Genomic DNA, 13,053 nt, shown 5'->3' with positions numbered 1-13,053 from the left:
TTCCGTCTGATATGGTGTAGGTGGCGGTGCTGTCAGACAGGGGATTCCTGTTGCGAGAGCGTGTTCTTCTTTCTCTTTGAAGACAGAGATGGTAGTTGTGCCGTCTGATTGTTGTCGAAACAAAGTCATCCTGGAAAAAAAAAATGGGTTGCTTTGTTTTCCGTTTTTCAGTGTCGTTTTGTTCTCAGGAAGGTCGGGCCTTCCTCGAGAACAATTTGTTTATCCTTGAAGCTTGAGAGCGAAAAACATGACCAATACTGTTCGAAGACTCACGAATAATTATCAGTGTTTGTTTGTTGCCCCTCCGATGATCTGTCTCGGATTCTGTCTCAGCAGGACGAAGCCCTTCACTTTAACTAAACGCGTGACATTGAGCGCTTCTACTTGTGTTTTTATGATGCTGTCTGGTGAAATAAAAAAAGTTATCTGCGGACAGTACTTTCTGTGCAGCTTCTAGCTGCTGATGAAGGGTTGGGCAAGTTGGCGATCTCCCGTTCGAATAGCCACCTGCTGATAGATATTACTATCACCGCCCTACCTTCGCAGGAATTCCGCGGAGATCAACAGGAAGCTTGCGCCAGTACCAAGCAAACCTGTCGATCTGTCAGAGGTGTCTCGTCAAGGTATACGTTTCCGAAGCAGCTTTGACCTGTCACTACCGTGTGGCAATACCATACCCGCTGCGCGTGATTTCCTCCAGGCTAGTAATCTTTAGCAATAGTAACAAACACTTGACTTTGAAAAAATATGACTATAAAAGTAATAAACAGACCGTTTAGTTATATGGCCAATGCAACAGTTTCGTGCGACATTACCCAAGACAGACATTCGACTCATATAGGCTCGGCTGGTCTAGCTGCCTTCATGCCTTACTGAAAGGCTCGTTCCTGTGGTGCAAGATACTTAACTTTTTGTCATGCGCACTCTAGATTAACGAGACAAGATATATTGTCTTGCATTTTCTGGGTGTAACGATGATAACTGACAGCTGTACAATTATAGGCCATTGTTATGATCCGGTGCAACGCGGCTGGGTTCTGCAATTGTTTATGGAGCTTCTGACGACCTCTTGTTTATTTCACAGGCTGTACTCTCACGTCATGGTTTCTGCTATTGTTAGTTAAGTTGTATTCTGCCATTTTCTATCTTCGTGATACTGTGTGCGGTGCTGCAGAGTAGTGTGTGTACATAGTTCCTCCTACTTTCATTTTACACTGCACAGCAACCTGTCGACGACTGAACTATTCCGCGAAACAGTTCATTCATTCTCATGTTACTAATCGAATCTCGCGCATATCCAGGGTGCCCCAGCTAAATGCGAACATATATTTAAAACATGTATATATCTCTTTTTCCGAGATGAAATCAATTGCAATATAGCATATGCTGAAGGGCACTCCTTATGAGGGCGTTAGCAAACTCCTAAGGCAATGTCTTAATTAACTTTCAAAAATTAACTTTTTTAATTATAAAAGCTACGAAGTTGTCCCAATGAGTACATCTGGTTCCTTCGGTCACCTGATACCGGAGCAGTTTTCTGAACAAAAATCCGTTCGATAGATCGTCCGCAAAAAATTCGCGAAGGAACACCTTTTTCTTTATTTTCTTCATTGCGCATCTTCGGAGACGCGTCTTTCCTTCACCCCCAATGTGAGAGGGTGAAGGAGCACAGTGCCGCCTCATGCGTCGAAGATGAGCTTTAACTTGCAGAAACAAAACAAAAACAAATGTATCTGGTGACTCTATCGGAACTGCCCTTATCTTGGGTTGCATTTTCTGTTTTCTTTTAATCTTTTTCCAGGGCGCAAGAGGCCATAGTGTGCTCTTTCACCCTCTCACATTAAGGGTGAAGGAAAGACACGTCTCCAAAGATGTGCAATGAAACAAAATAAAGAAAAAAAAGGTGTTCCTTCAATAATTTTTTGCGGAAGATCTATCAAACGGATTTTTGTTCTGAAAACGGCTCCGGTATCAGGTGACCGAAGGGACCAGATGTTCACATTGAGACAACTACCTAGCTTTTATAATTAAAAAGTTAATTATATTTAAAGTTAATTAAGACATTACCTTAGGAGTTTGCTAGTGCCCTCTTAAGCAGTGCCCTTCAGCATATGCTATATTGCAATTGATTTGATATCAGAAAAAGTGATATACAGGGTGTATTTTTTCGATACAGACTTTTCATTAAAAACTATAAGGGCTATAGACATGCTGTTTTCACTTCTATCATCTCTGGGCCGGCGGACGTTCTTGGCCATATGTTGCTCAACCGTCAAATGTCTAATTACCTAAAAATTGTCAATTAATTTTTTAATTATAAAAGCTACGAAGTTGTCCCAATGAGAACATCTGTTCCTTTCGGTTGCCTGATATCATAACCGTTTTTAGAACAAAAATCCGTTCTGTAGATCGTCCGCAAAAAAATCGTTGGTGAACACCATTTTTTTCTTTATTTTGTTCATTGCGCATCTTCGGAGACGCGTCTTTCCTTCACCCCTAATGTGAGAGGGTGGAGGAGCCTCATGCGTGGAAGATGTCGCCACAGTGCCGTCTCATGCGTGAACAAAGACACATGTATCGGGTGACGCTATCAGAACCGCCCTTATCTTGGGTTGCATTTTCCGTTTTCTTTTAATATTTTCCACTACGCAAGATGCAACAGTGTACTGTTTCACCCTCTCACGTTGAGGGTGAAGGAAAGACAGGTCTCCGAAGATGCGCAAGGAACAAAATAAAGAAAAAAAATGGTGTTCCTTCACGAATTTTTTGCGGACGATCTACCGAACGGATTTTTGTTCTGAAAACGGCTACGATATCAGGTCACCGAAAGTAACAGATGTTCTCATTGGGACAACTTTGTAGCTTTTATAACTAAAAAGTTAATTAACGATTTTTAGATAATTAGTCATTTGACGGTTGAGCAACATATGACCAAGAACGTCCGCAGGCCCAGAGATGATAGAAGTGAAAACAGCATGTCTATAGCCCTTATAGTTTTTAATGAAAAATCTGTATAAAAAAAAGACACCCCGTATATATATTTTTTAAGATATGTTCGCATTTAACTGGGACACCCTGTATAACCATGTAGTACCACACTTCAGTGTGTTACGATTCCCCTTCTCAGTAACGAACACGAGACGACAGGTTACCAGAGCTCCGACGTTTTTAATGCTGCAGAATGATGATGGGACATGGCTAGGAGAAGCGTCCTTTTCCTCGACAATTTTCCTCGGAAACCGTTTCCTCCCAATGGCCTCCGCACGCAACTTTTGCTTAGTTAATGTGATATTTCATTTAGATGACAATGACCGGTAGTTTCAGCACAACTAGGGGCGAACACGTGTACTTTACCCTCGTTACTATGCCCGTTGGTCACCGAACCGGCTGTTTTCCTGCCCTATAACGTCCAAAACGCGAGCCCGCTTTCGGGGTGACTCATGATGTCCCTTGTCTGGCGTGCTTAAAATACCGCTGTGTCATTGGTCCCTGCTACAGTCATATACGGCATTCATCGAACATGTCTGAGAACAAGCCCCGTGGCTCAGTGCTGGCCATGTCACGTCGACACTGGGAGGTACCCGGGTTCGAATCCCCGGTGAATCGAATCCCCGGTGCCGGCTGTGCTGTCTGGGGTTTTTCCTGGGTTTTCCTCAGACGCTTTCAGACATATGTCGGCACAGTTCCCTTAGAAGTCGGCCCAGGACGCACTTTCCGCCAGGGCGTCAGTCGTGTTGTTGCCCACCTACGTGAGGCCGACAACGGCAAGCCCTTTCACCACCCACCACCACCACCATCTGAGAACAAGCGCAAAGGAACAGAGCTGACTGCCAGAATGAAGACGCGGATATGCGTCAGATTTAGAATTACACTACGTGAACGTATTTATCGGACTTTTTCGAAAAAATAAAGCGTTATACATTCCCTTAAAACGCCTCATTATGCCAGTTTGCGTAATTTTCCAATTTGTAACACGTGGTGTGCTTTAATATGCCAATCCGCTTTTGACAAAAATCCGCGGAAACGGCCATGGTCATATTAACGAGTTTCGACTGTAATTTGCTGCTTGTACGACATGTAGTTCGCTTGGCCCACTTCTGCACAGTTGCTTCTATTATAGTATTGTATGAGTTGCGTCAAGTAGTCCTTGAAGTCGTGCTGGCACGATCGTGGGTTTCCTCGAATAAGATATAAGTTGAGAACCAACTGCGTTAATGCGTCGGATGCGAGTGCGACTCAATGCCGCTGTAACTGCTCAGTCACATTTTCGCTCGCGACAAGTGGACTCTCCATGCTGCCGTCACTGTGGTGACATGGGGAAATCTGGAACACGCGTCCTTCTCCGTTGCTGCATTTCATTTCTACATTGCCGCATTTAAATCAGTTAGACTCTCGCCCTCGCACCGCTCGACGGAGTTACTTGCTCCATGGTCATATCCAGCTGACCAACGCTTTGCCATAAACTCACTACCCACCTTACTGGACTTCCTGGCTTCGTTCTGTAAGCTCGTTATTAGATTCTCACCAGCATCCGCTGTCGCGATGACACCCCTATCATCATCATCATCCTCAGCATAATCGAAGCAAGGGTTGTTATCTGTGGGAGCGAGCTGCATATCGTCAGTGTGCAAATATGCGTGCTCTGTGGAAGTTAACTCCTCTTGTAAACATGTGGAGGGAATTTTTTAAAAAAAGCTGTGGTTCCGTCAGTGTGTCTGCGTATAGTCTCGGCTCACGTTAAATGTCAAAGTAGGGGCAGTATGGGAGGTTTCACGCAAATCGTGAGTATTGAGACACACACAAACAAACAAACAAATATATAAATAAAAATTCTGACGCTAAATGTTTTGACACAAATGTCGTACTTTATCCCATCGTACACGCTCTTTTCTAGGAGTATTATAAAAGAAACCGCAAGGTGACAAATGATTAATTGATGGATTTCGATATCGTGTTAGCGCCGCGAAGCAACTGTGGCTATGAGCGGCGTACAGGCGTGGACAGAGGGAGAGGGGACAGCAGGAAGGATTGGGGGATAGGGAGGTTAGTATACCTCCGGGGCCGACTTCAGGGGGAATTGTGCCGACGTTCGCATGAAAAGTCTGCCAGCAGAAACCTCATGCAGCACAGCCGGTAGTAGGATTCGAACCCATCACCTTCCCGTTTTCAGCACGACCTTGGCTACCACCCACTCGACCATGCCGTTGGTAAGGTGGCAAACGTGCACTGAACTGATTCCACACAGTAAGAGCGATGTGGCCATTCGGATGTGTCCCCTGTGACGTCACGTCACGAGAAACAGTGTACGAATAAACCCGTGTTGTTGCTTAATAAACAATTTTAAAACGATGCGCGCGCCACCAAGCGCGCGGCGCCAAGCAGCATGGGAATTTTGAGGGACACTTCTCTGTCGTCTGCTTCGGTTAAGCAGTAACTGCATACACTCTTAGAAATGAACTTCACCGCATGGCACGCTCCTAACCAACCATCGTCTTGAATGATATCGTTATCTGCCTTGATTTGTTGAAAAAGGGAGGCGTACGCCTTTTTTGTGACAATTAGAACAGCATAAATGTCACAAAAAAGGTGTACGCCTCCCGTTTTTAACAAATCGTTTAACAAATCGCAGATAACGTTATCATTCGAGATGATAGTTGGCCAGGAGCGTGCTGTGCGGTTCATTTTCAAGTTCATTTTTAAGAGTGTACGACGATTTCTCGCAAGAAAAACAGCCAACTTTCTCACCGGCACGACAACTCGACGGACGAACCGCATGCACAGATTTCCACTGCGGCGGACGGAGGCGCCCTCGCGGGCGTTTGTTAGTCCGTGTTATATATTGACTTCAAATTAACTGATAAATATTTTGCTACACATAGTAAAGTTATAGTCGCACACAGAAGAAGTTATTGCGATCAAAGCATATTCGCAAAGCAAGCGCTACAAAAGCGCCCTCAGACAGCAGTCGCCGGGCGAAAGCATTCTTCCCAGTTCCCAGGTTGGTCATACGGGCATCCGAAATGCCCGCCACGTCCGGACGGTCCGCGCGTCGTGGAACGGTAGCGCGTGGAGCGGTCCTATTGGCTGCCGTCTAGCGGCCGCTTCCGCTCTTCGCCGGATTTTTCTGTCCATCGCTGTCGTCGAGAAATCGCTGACGTTCCCATTGCTCGCGTCGGCTCACCGGAAAAACGGTGACGGTAGCCGGTTTTTCGTCGAGAAAGTCTGGAAAGTTAGGGTCACCGCTTTATGGTCTACCCCGGCTGACGTTAAGTGCTGCGCACCCTAGGAGTGTTGTTCTTCCTGTACCTTCGCCTCTGGCGGCCTCGCAATGCTTCAAGGCGCTCGAAGCTCCTCATGAGCCCTTGTGTGCCACAGGTGGTGCTTGCTTTTCTGAAAAGGCTTGTCCCACCCTACAGTTGCAATAAGAGGTCTGTTGCAAATTCTTCGAAATGGGAGCGTATCATTTTATTTGAGTTGTAGGAATCTAAGGAGAGAAGGCAACTAAGTCCGTGGTGATCGGCCCGAGATGATTTATTGATCCAGCGCGCTGACGCTCATGTGAAGGTGACGATGCCGCTGCTACAAGACTCCCCTCCTAGCGATCTGGCGGTTGCAGAGAGTGCTGCGTATGGAGCTTGGGAGACATGGTGGCGTGTTGAGGATTGGGGCTTCATATTTAAGCTGACAGAGTTCTGAGGAAGGGGTGCAGGAGTAGTCAGCACATCTGGATGACACTGAACGGCCGTTGGCGATGACAGTGAAATTATTAGGAGTCTGCTGTGCTACGGGAAATGGGCCGGAGTAAGGAAGCTGGAGCAGTTTCTTCACGGCGTCACAACGTACGAAGACGTGTGAGCACGTCTCCAGGTCTTAATGGCGGTAGGTGGCGGTGGTGTTCGGTAGGCGGGTTGGCACGGGTCGGAGAGAGGCCATAACGGTGCGCAAGCGGGCAACGTAATCTGTTGTGGTGTCGGGAACGCGGTCTTGCGGGCATGACAGCAGTTCTCCTGGAAGCCGAAGAGTGGTCCCATAAACTAGCTCCGCAGCGGTACAGCCGAGGTCCGCTTTGAAGGCCGTACGAATTCCGAGGAGAGCGACGGGAAGAGTCTCGGGCCAAGGGATGTCAGGGGAGGCGCGCAAGGCAACCTTGATCTGTCGGTAGAGCCTCTCGACAAGCCCGTTGGAGGCGGGGTGGTAGGCCGTTGTGCGAATACGCTTGGCGTCTAAGATGTTGGTGAGGGCCCTGAAGAGGTTGGACTCAAATTGACGCCCCCTGTCGCTTGTTATGACAGAGGGCGCGCCAAAACGGGATATCCACGTGGAGGTCAGTGCGGCAGCAACAGTGGCGGCCGTAGCGTCAGGAATCGGAACAGCTTCGGGCCAGCGAGTATAACGATCTATGATCGTGAGAATGTAGTTCAAGCCCTGGCAGTGAGGTAGTGGGCCGACGAGGTCAACATGGAGGTGGTCGAAACGAGAGTCCAACGGCAAGACAGGCGACGGCACTAGACGGGTGTGCCGTAGTGTCTTCGTACGCTGACATGGTAAACACCAGTAAGTTCTGTGGGAGTCGTTGAAGAAAAAACTCTCGGAGGAAATAAGACGAAGTGGCACCATCTCCGAGCAGCTGCGTCATGCGCTGCAATAACTGCGAGGGGCGTCTGTCGCCCAACTCTTCGGGTGACAGCAACAGGCGCAAACGGGAGCGGTCAGAGCACGTTGTGCGCTTCAGGAGGGCGTTCTTGAGATGATCGTATGGTGTGTTCGCATGAGGAGTGGCGATGATGTCGTAGAGTTCCTCGGCGGCAGTGGGTGAAAGGGACGAAATAACATGATAAAATCTGGTGTGCTGCGATGTGATGCCTGAGAGGTGGAACTGCAGGGCCTCGGTCTGAATGAACCACGTCGCGGGATTCCGGTCCCAGAAAGGTGGGAGTTTGACGCTGACGGCGGCGGGAAGATGGCAGCGGGGGGATTGTGGCCACCGGTTGACATGGGGAAGGAAGGCTAAGGCAAGGTCAGGCAGGGTCAATCGTCCGGGTCACCAGTTGTAGGAATCTAAGGAGAGCAAGGCAACTAGGTCCGTGGTGATCGGTAACCAGATTCCAACTGGCCCGAGATGATTTAGGGTGTGTTCGTTTATTAAACTCGCGCGACCCGCGAGTCGGAGTCGTGACGTATGAGAGCCATCGTACGTCATCGACTCTAGCGACCCACCTCGAAAGGAGAGTCGCTGCGAGTCGACTCCTGAGCACCTCTAGTGTTGAATCCTCGAATTTTAGAACGGGAGTTAGTGTCACGTGGGCGACGTCATGAGAGCCGCGCCGCGGCATTTTCGCCCACCAAAAGTCTACTCTCTCGGCTCTCGAGTTGTTCGAGTCGAATAAACGAACGCAACCTTATTCATCCCGCGCGCTGACGCTCATGTGAAGGTGACGATGGCGCTGCTACAAAGTAAACAGTGGAGGTGATGGCAGTGTTGTTTTCGCTTTAGTGCCTTTCGCTGTATAGGTTCCACAAACTCTGTGAGGCGAGCGACCTGCACTCGTAGTTCCGCCGTTTCTGAGCCGCTCAATTGGGAGACTCTTACTAGCAATAGAGAAGACTTCTTCAATGTTGTCCGCCATCTGAACGATGTTGTGTAATGGGGTGTCTCCAGCAGAGGTCAATAGCATACGCACAGAGTTGGGAAGGCGTTGGAAGAAAACTTCACGGAGAAAAGTTTCGTCAATGGTTGAAGACCATTAACTACGTATTAATACGATAAAATAGCAGAAATGCAGACTAACTGGTGGATGCAACACGTCATGAAACGAGCCTGAGCGTGGACAGCATGAAAGCACGAGTTGCCCATGTTGCCCATGCTCAGGCATATTTCTTCGTGGCTTTGCGTTCGGCACTGCATCATACCGATTAAAAATCTAAGAACGCCACCCGTCTTCGTCACGGTAATGCGGCGAAGGTGAAGCACGTCCCGTCGGCCATGCACGTAGTGGAGTATAGAGCAGCCACGGTACGGGGCTGAATGCAGAACCTCAGCCCACCGAAACATGGAAGACGTTCGATTCCGACCAGAATATTCGCAAAAGACCACCCAACGCCGTCCCAAAACCAGCAAAACCACCCATGAAAAAAAATAAGAAGTAAACTCCCGCACCTGAAATATGGCAAAATATGCACTTTTCATGCACTTGCACGCGAAATATGCCACAACGTGCAAAACATGCACTTATATGCGCCATAGAACCCTGCTGATCGGGTCCTATTTTGCCACTCGAGAGGCTAATCCGAACAGATGTTGCATTCGCCAAAGCAATTGCGTACGTTTTTGGTACTTCGTACAAACAACAAGTTTATTTCGGGATGATGGGTGGGGAGTTTCATCGCCGGGGGCGATACTCTACCCCATTGCTGGAGGTGAAGCGAGGAATGAAGGAATGGGCCCAGTTACAATGAGGATCGAAGTCCTGTGGCGTCCAAAAAGGCGAAGAGAGCCTTGAGGACAGAGCGTTGGTGAGCTGGATACGGCCAGGGGCCAAGCAATTTTGTGAGGGAGAGGGGACGGGGTCTAGCTCGTTGAGGGAGGCGGAGAGTACGGGAGCGGGAAGGGTGGATGTGCTCGAGATCTTCAACAGCACCGCAGTGTACTTCGTACAGTAACTTGAGCAGAGTATCTAAGTTACGCATTTTAAATACTTTTATCTTGGAAGTGCTGTCAAAGGTCAGTAATTAGTAATCCCCCCAGGCACGCACTAGGCGCTGCGGGCATCATGTTTTCCTAAAACTGCATGGCTGGTCTTCTTGAGAAGTTACAAACCCAAGTGGTACACCCAACGCAAGATGCACAATATTTTTGCTCAATATATGCCGGATATCGCAATACTATAGTCCAATATTCGACCATTGTTTGACCAGTGCCGCCAGTATTGGGCCAGGATGCTGTGCTATTTGGAAAGCTACACCCAACTCTGAACAGACGGTGGCGGTAGCATGCTTTTTTTTCCGAGGGATCTGCCTCCTGGCTGTACACCGCAGAACACGGTCCTACACTCTTCAAAATGACGGTGGTGGTGGTGGTGCTGGTGAAAGGGCTCGCCGTTGCCGGTCTCACAGAGGTGGGCAACGTCACGACTGACGCCCTGGGGGAATGTGCGTCCTGGGCCGACTTCCAAGGGAACTGAGCCGACATATGTCTGAAAGCGTCTGAGGGAAACCCAGGAAAAACCCCAGGAAGCACAGACGGCACCTGGATTCGAACCCGGGTGCCTCCCAAGTTCTTAAAAATGAACTTTCACCGCATAGCCCGCTCCTACACTCTTAAAAATGAACTTCACCAGATAGCACGCTCCTAGCCAACCGTCATCCCGAATGACAACGTTCTCGGCCCTCATTTGTTGAAAACGAGAGGCGGAGCCTATTTTGTGTCATTATGTACGGCACAAAATAGGCTCCGCCTCTCGTTTTCAACAAATCGGGGGTGAGAACGTTGTCATTTGGGATGATGGTTGGCTAGGAGCGTGCTGTGTGGCGTAGTTCATTTTTAAGAGTGTAGCCAACCATCATCCCGAATGACATCGTTCTTTCCCCCATATTTGTTGAAAACGGGCGGCGTACGCCTGTTTTGTGACACTTATGCAGTTCATAATTGTCACAAAAATGGCGTACGCCTCCCGTGGTCAACAAATCAGGGGAAAGAACGATGTCATTCGGAATTATGGTCGGCTAGGAGCGTGCTATGCGGCGAAGTTCTGTTTTAAGAGCGCACTCAACCATCATTCCGAATTAAATCGTTCTCTCCCAGGATTTGCTGAAAACGGAAAATGTGTGACTCTTTGAGACACTTATGCGGTTATGTTAATTGCCACAAAAGGGCGTGCGCTCTGTGTCTTGCAGAAATCATGAGTGATAAATGTATCATTCGGTGCACTGGCCTTCACCGTGCTATGTGGAGAAGTTATGTTTTAAGATTGCATTGCATCGCCTAAGCGAGTGTTAGCGCCGGTGTCGTCCTCACATCGTTGAGAGTAGTGGTCAGCAGTGCGAGATCGTCTTTGAGATCTACGTGCTTTACTGAGAAGATATCGGATGACACTCTCTACCGAAGTCGAAAGAAGTAAAAAAAAAGAAGAAGAAGAAAAAAAAACGACGCAGCGGCACAGCCAGTAAAGTGAAGGAAGACAATTTCGTCCTCGTTTCCCTCTCCCACATACACTACGAAAGATACGATTTGGAGAAGATTTGAACCCTCGAAACCTCCCTGGCCACAACACTCGGCACGTCGAGCGTACAGGACCAGCGCGGGACAGGACAGTTTCCGTTTCTATAGGTCACTGTGCGCTATACACTATACTTAAAACCCAGATGTACCGCATTTGCCAACACTTCACATCCTCAACAAAACGTTCGACGACTAGATAGGTTCGAATCTGCCGCTATGCATGCCACTAGGTCACGATTTCTTCCTCGCCAGGTTCGCGTCATTCGTGGCGCTCTGTCATAACATCCTTCAGAGGAAATTGTTCCGTTCGAGCGAGCGGAGGGAGCTGACCTTTGCGTTGTATCTTCTTCCGCTACAAGAAGTATTCAGATGGGCGCGTGCGAAAGCTTTGCATAGGGAAAGTGGATGGCGGGAGCCGGATATAACACGTACGCCGCCAAATCAATCACTACGGGTATTGCCGGGCTTCATAAAATGAAGCCTGCACGTCAAGAATTCTTCGAGTGAAATGCAACAATTGATAAACGAGAAAAAGAAACATTGTGACCAAACAGACGGCAAACATGTACGTAGGTTTCTTGGGTCTGTAGCACCACCTTATCCCAACGTATTCGCGTGTGTAAAACTACGTGGCCATTGCCCGGCAGGTGCTCGCTCTGCGGGGAACACAGGGGTGGCATCCAATGTATTGCTCCGTAGACGAAAGCGTGCTGGGCGAACGCAATGCATCCTGGACAGGTCCTGGTCGCACGTCACAGCAAACGTCAAGGCACACGTGACCTTAAAGATGGCGGCGCCCGTGATCGGCGGCCGAACCGTTTGTAAGCAATGCGGTTGTTGTTTCTGGACGACGTTTTGGATGTTTTTCGATCACGGTAATTGTTTTTATCCGATAATCTCGCAATAAAACGCGCAGTTTTACAAATAAAGCCTCGTATTGTTGACAACTTCCAAAGATGTGATGACGACCGCGCGTTAAGACTTGCCGAGCCGATGCGATGTACTTAAACTAAGGTGAAATGGGCTACCATGTTGCGGAAGAAGCACCGCATAGTTTACGCTGGCAAAATACGGTCATCTCTTGGTGTTATGACGGCGAAAATATGTCGATAAGCGGCAAAACGACATGTAAACAAAGTCACATGACCTCAAAATGACGTTTTCTATGACATGCGACCAGGACAAGATGGCAGTTTTGCCAAAAGCACCCGCTTGAGGGTAGTTACAACAATGGCGGGTTTGTGTCACCACTGTGGCGGGGAACGGCGAACGGCGAGAGTGCCGACGTTTGCCACGCTCTCGGGATATTACGGCGAAAGCGAGACACGCGAGACCTCCGCACGCGCTATACAGTGGTTAGCACGTGGATAGCGGAGCGGAAAATAAACTACACTGTCGGAAACGGGCTTTCTTTTTCTTTGCTTTGATTTAGCTACGTACTTCGATTCGCTGGTCACTGCCGTCTGGTGTTCGTCAGTCACGCAAGCAGCAATTTGCCACTCGCTGACTACGGCAAGCAGATCCACCGCCACCACCATCACCACCACGCAAGGGAGCGACTGCTGGAACGGCACCGGAAAGCGGCACTTCGGTGACCTCTAAGCGATCTTTCGGATGTTACGGGCGCCGTTACGGGCGCCGTTGCGGGCGCTCGTCCGGTAGCGGAATGACGAAAGTGCCTAAAAGTATTAAAAAAATGAAATAGGAAGTAAGATAACACGAAAAAATAAAAACTGAAAGTAACGGGGCCGTTGCTTCAGTAAATTTAATCATACTAGCAGCGGGCAGTAAGAGATTCGAACAATGCCGCTGCACTATAGGAACTACCGATTTAC

This window comes from Ornithodoros turicata, chromosome 7, assembly GCF_037126465.1.
Source record: "Ornithodoros turicata isolate Travis chromosome 7, ASM3712646v1, whole genome shotgun sequence".
NCBI classification, from domain to species: domain Eukaryota; kingdom Metazoa; phylum Arthropoda; class Arachnida; order Ixodida; family Argasidae; genus Ornithodoros; species Ornithodoros turicata.
This window is presented reverse-complemented; position numbering follows the sequence as displayed.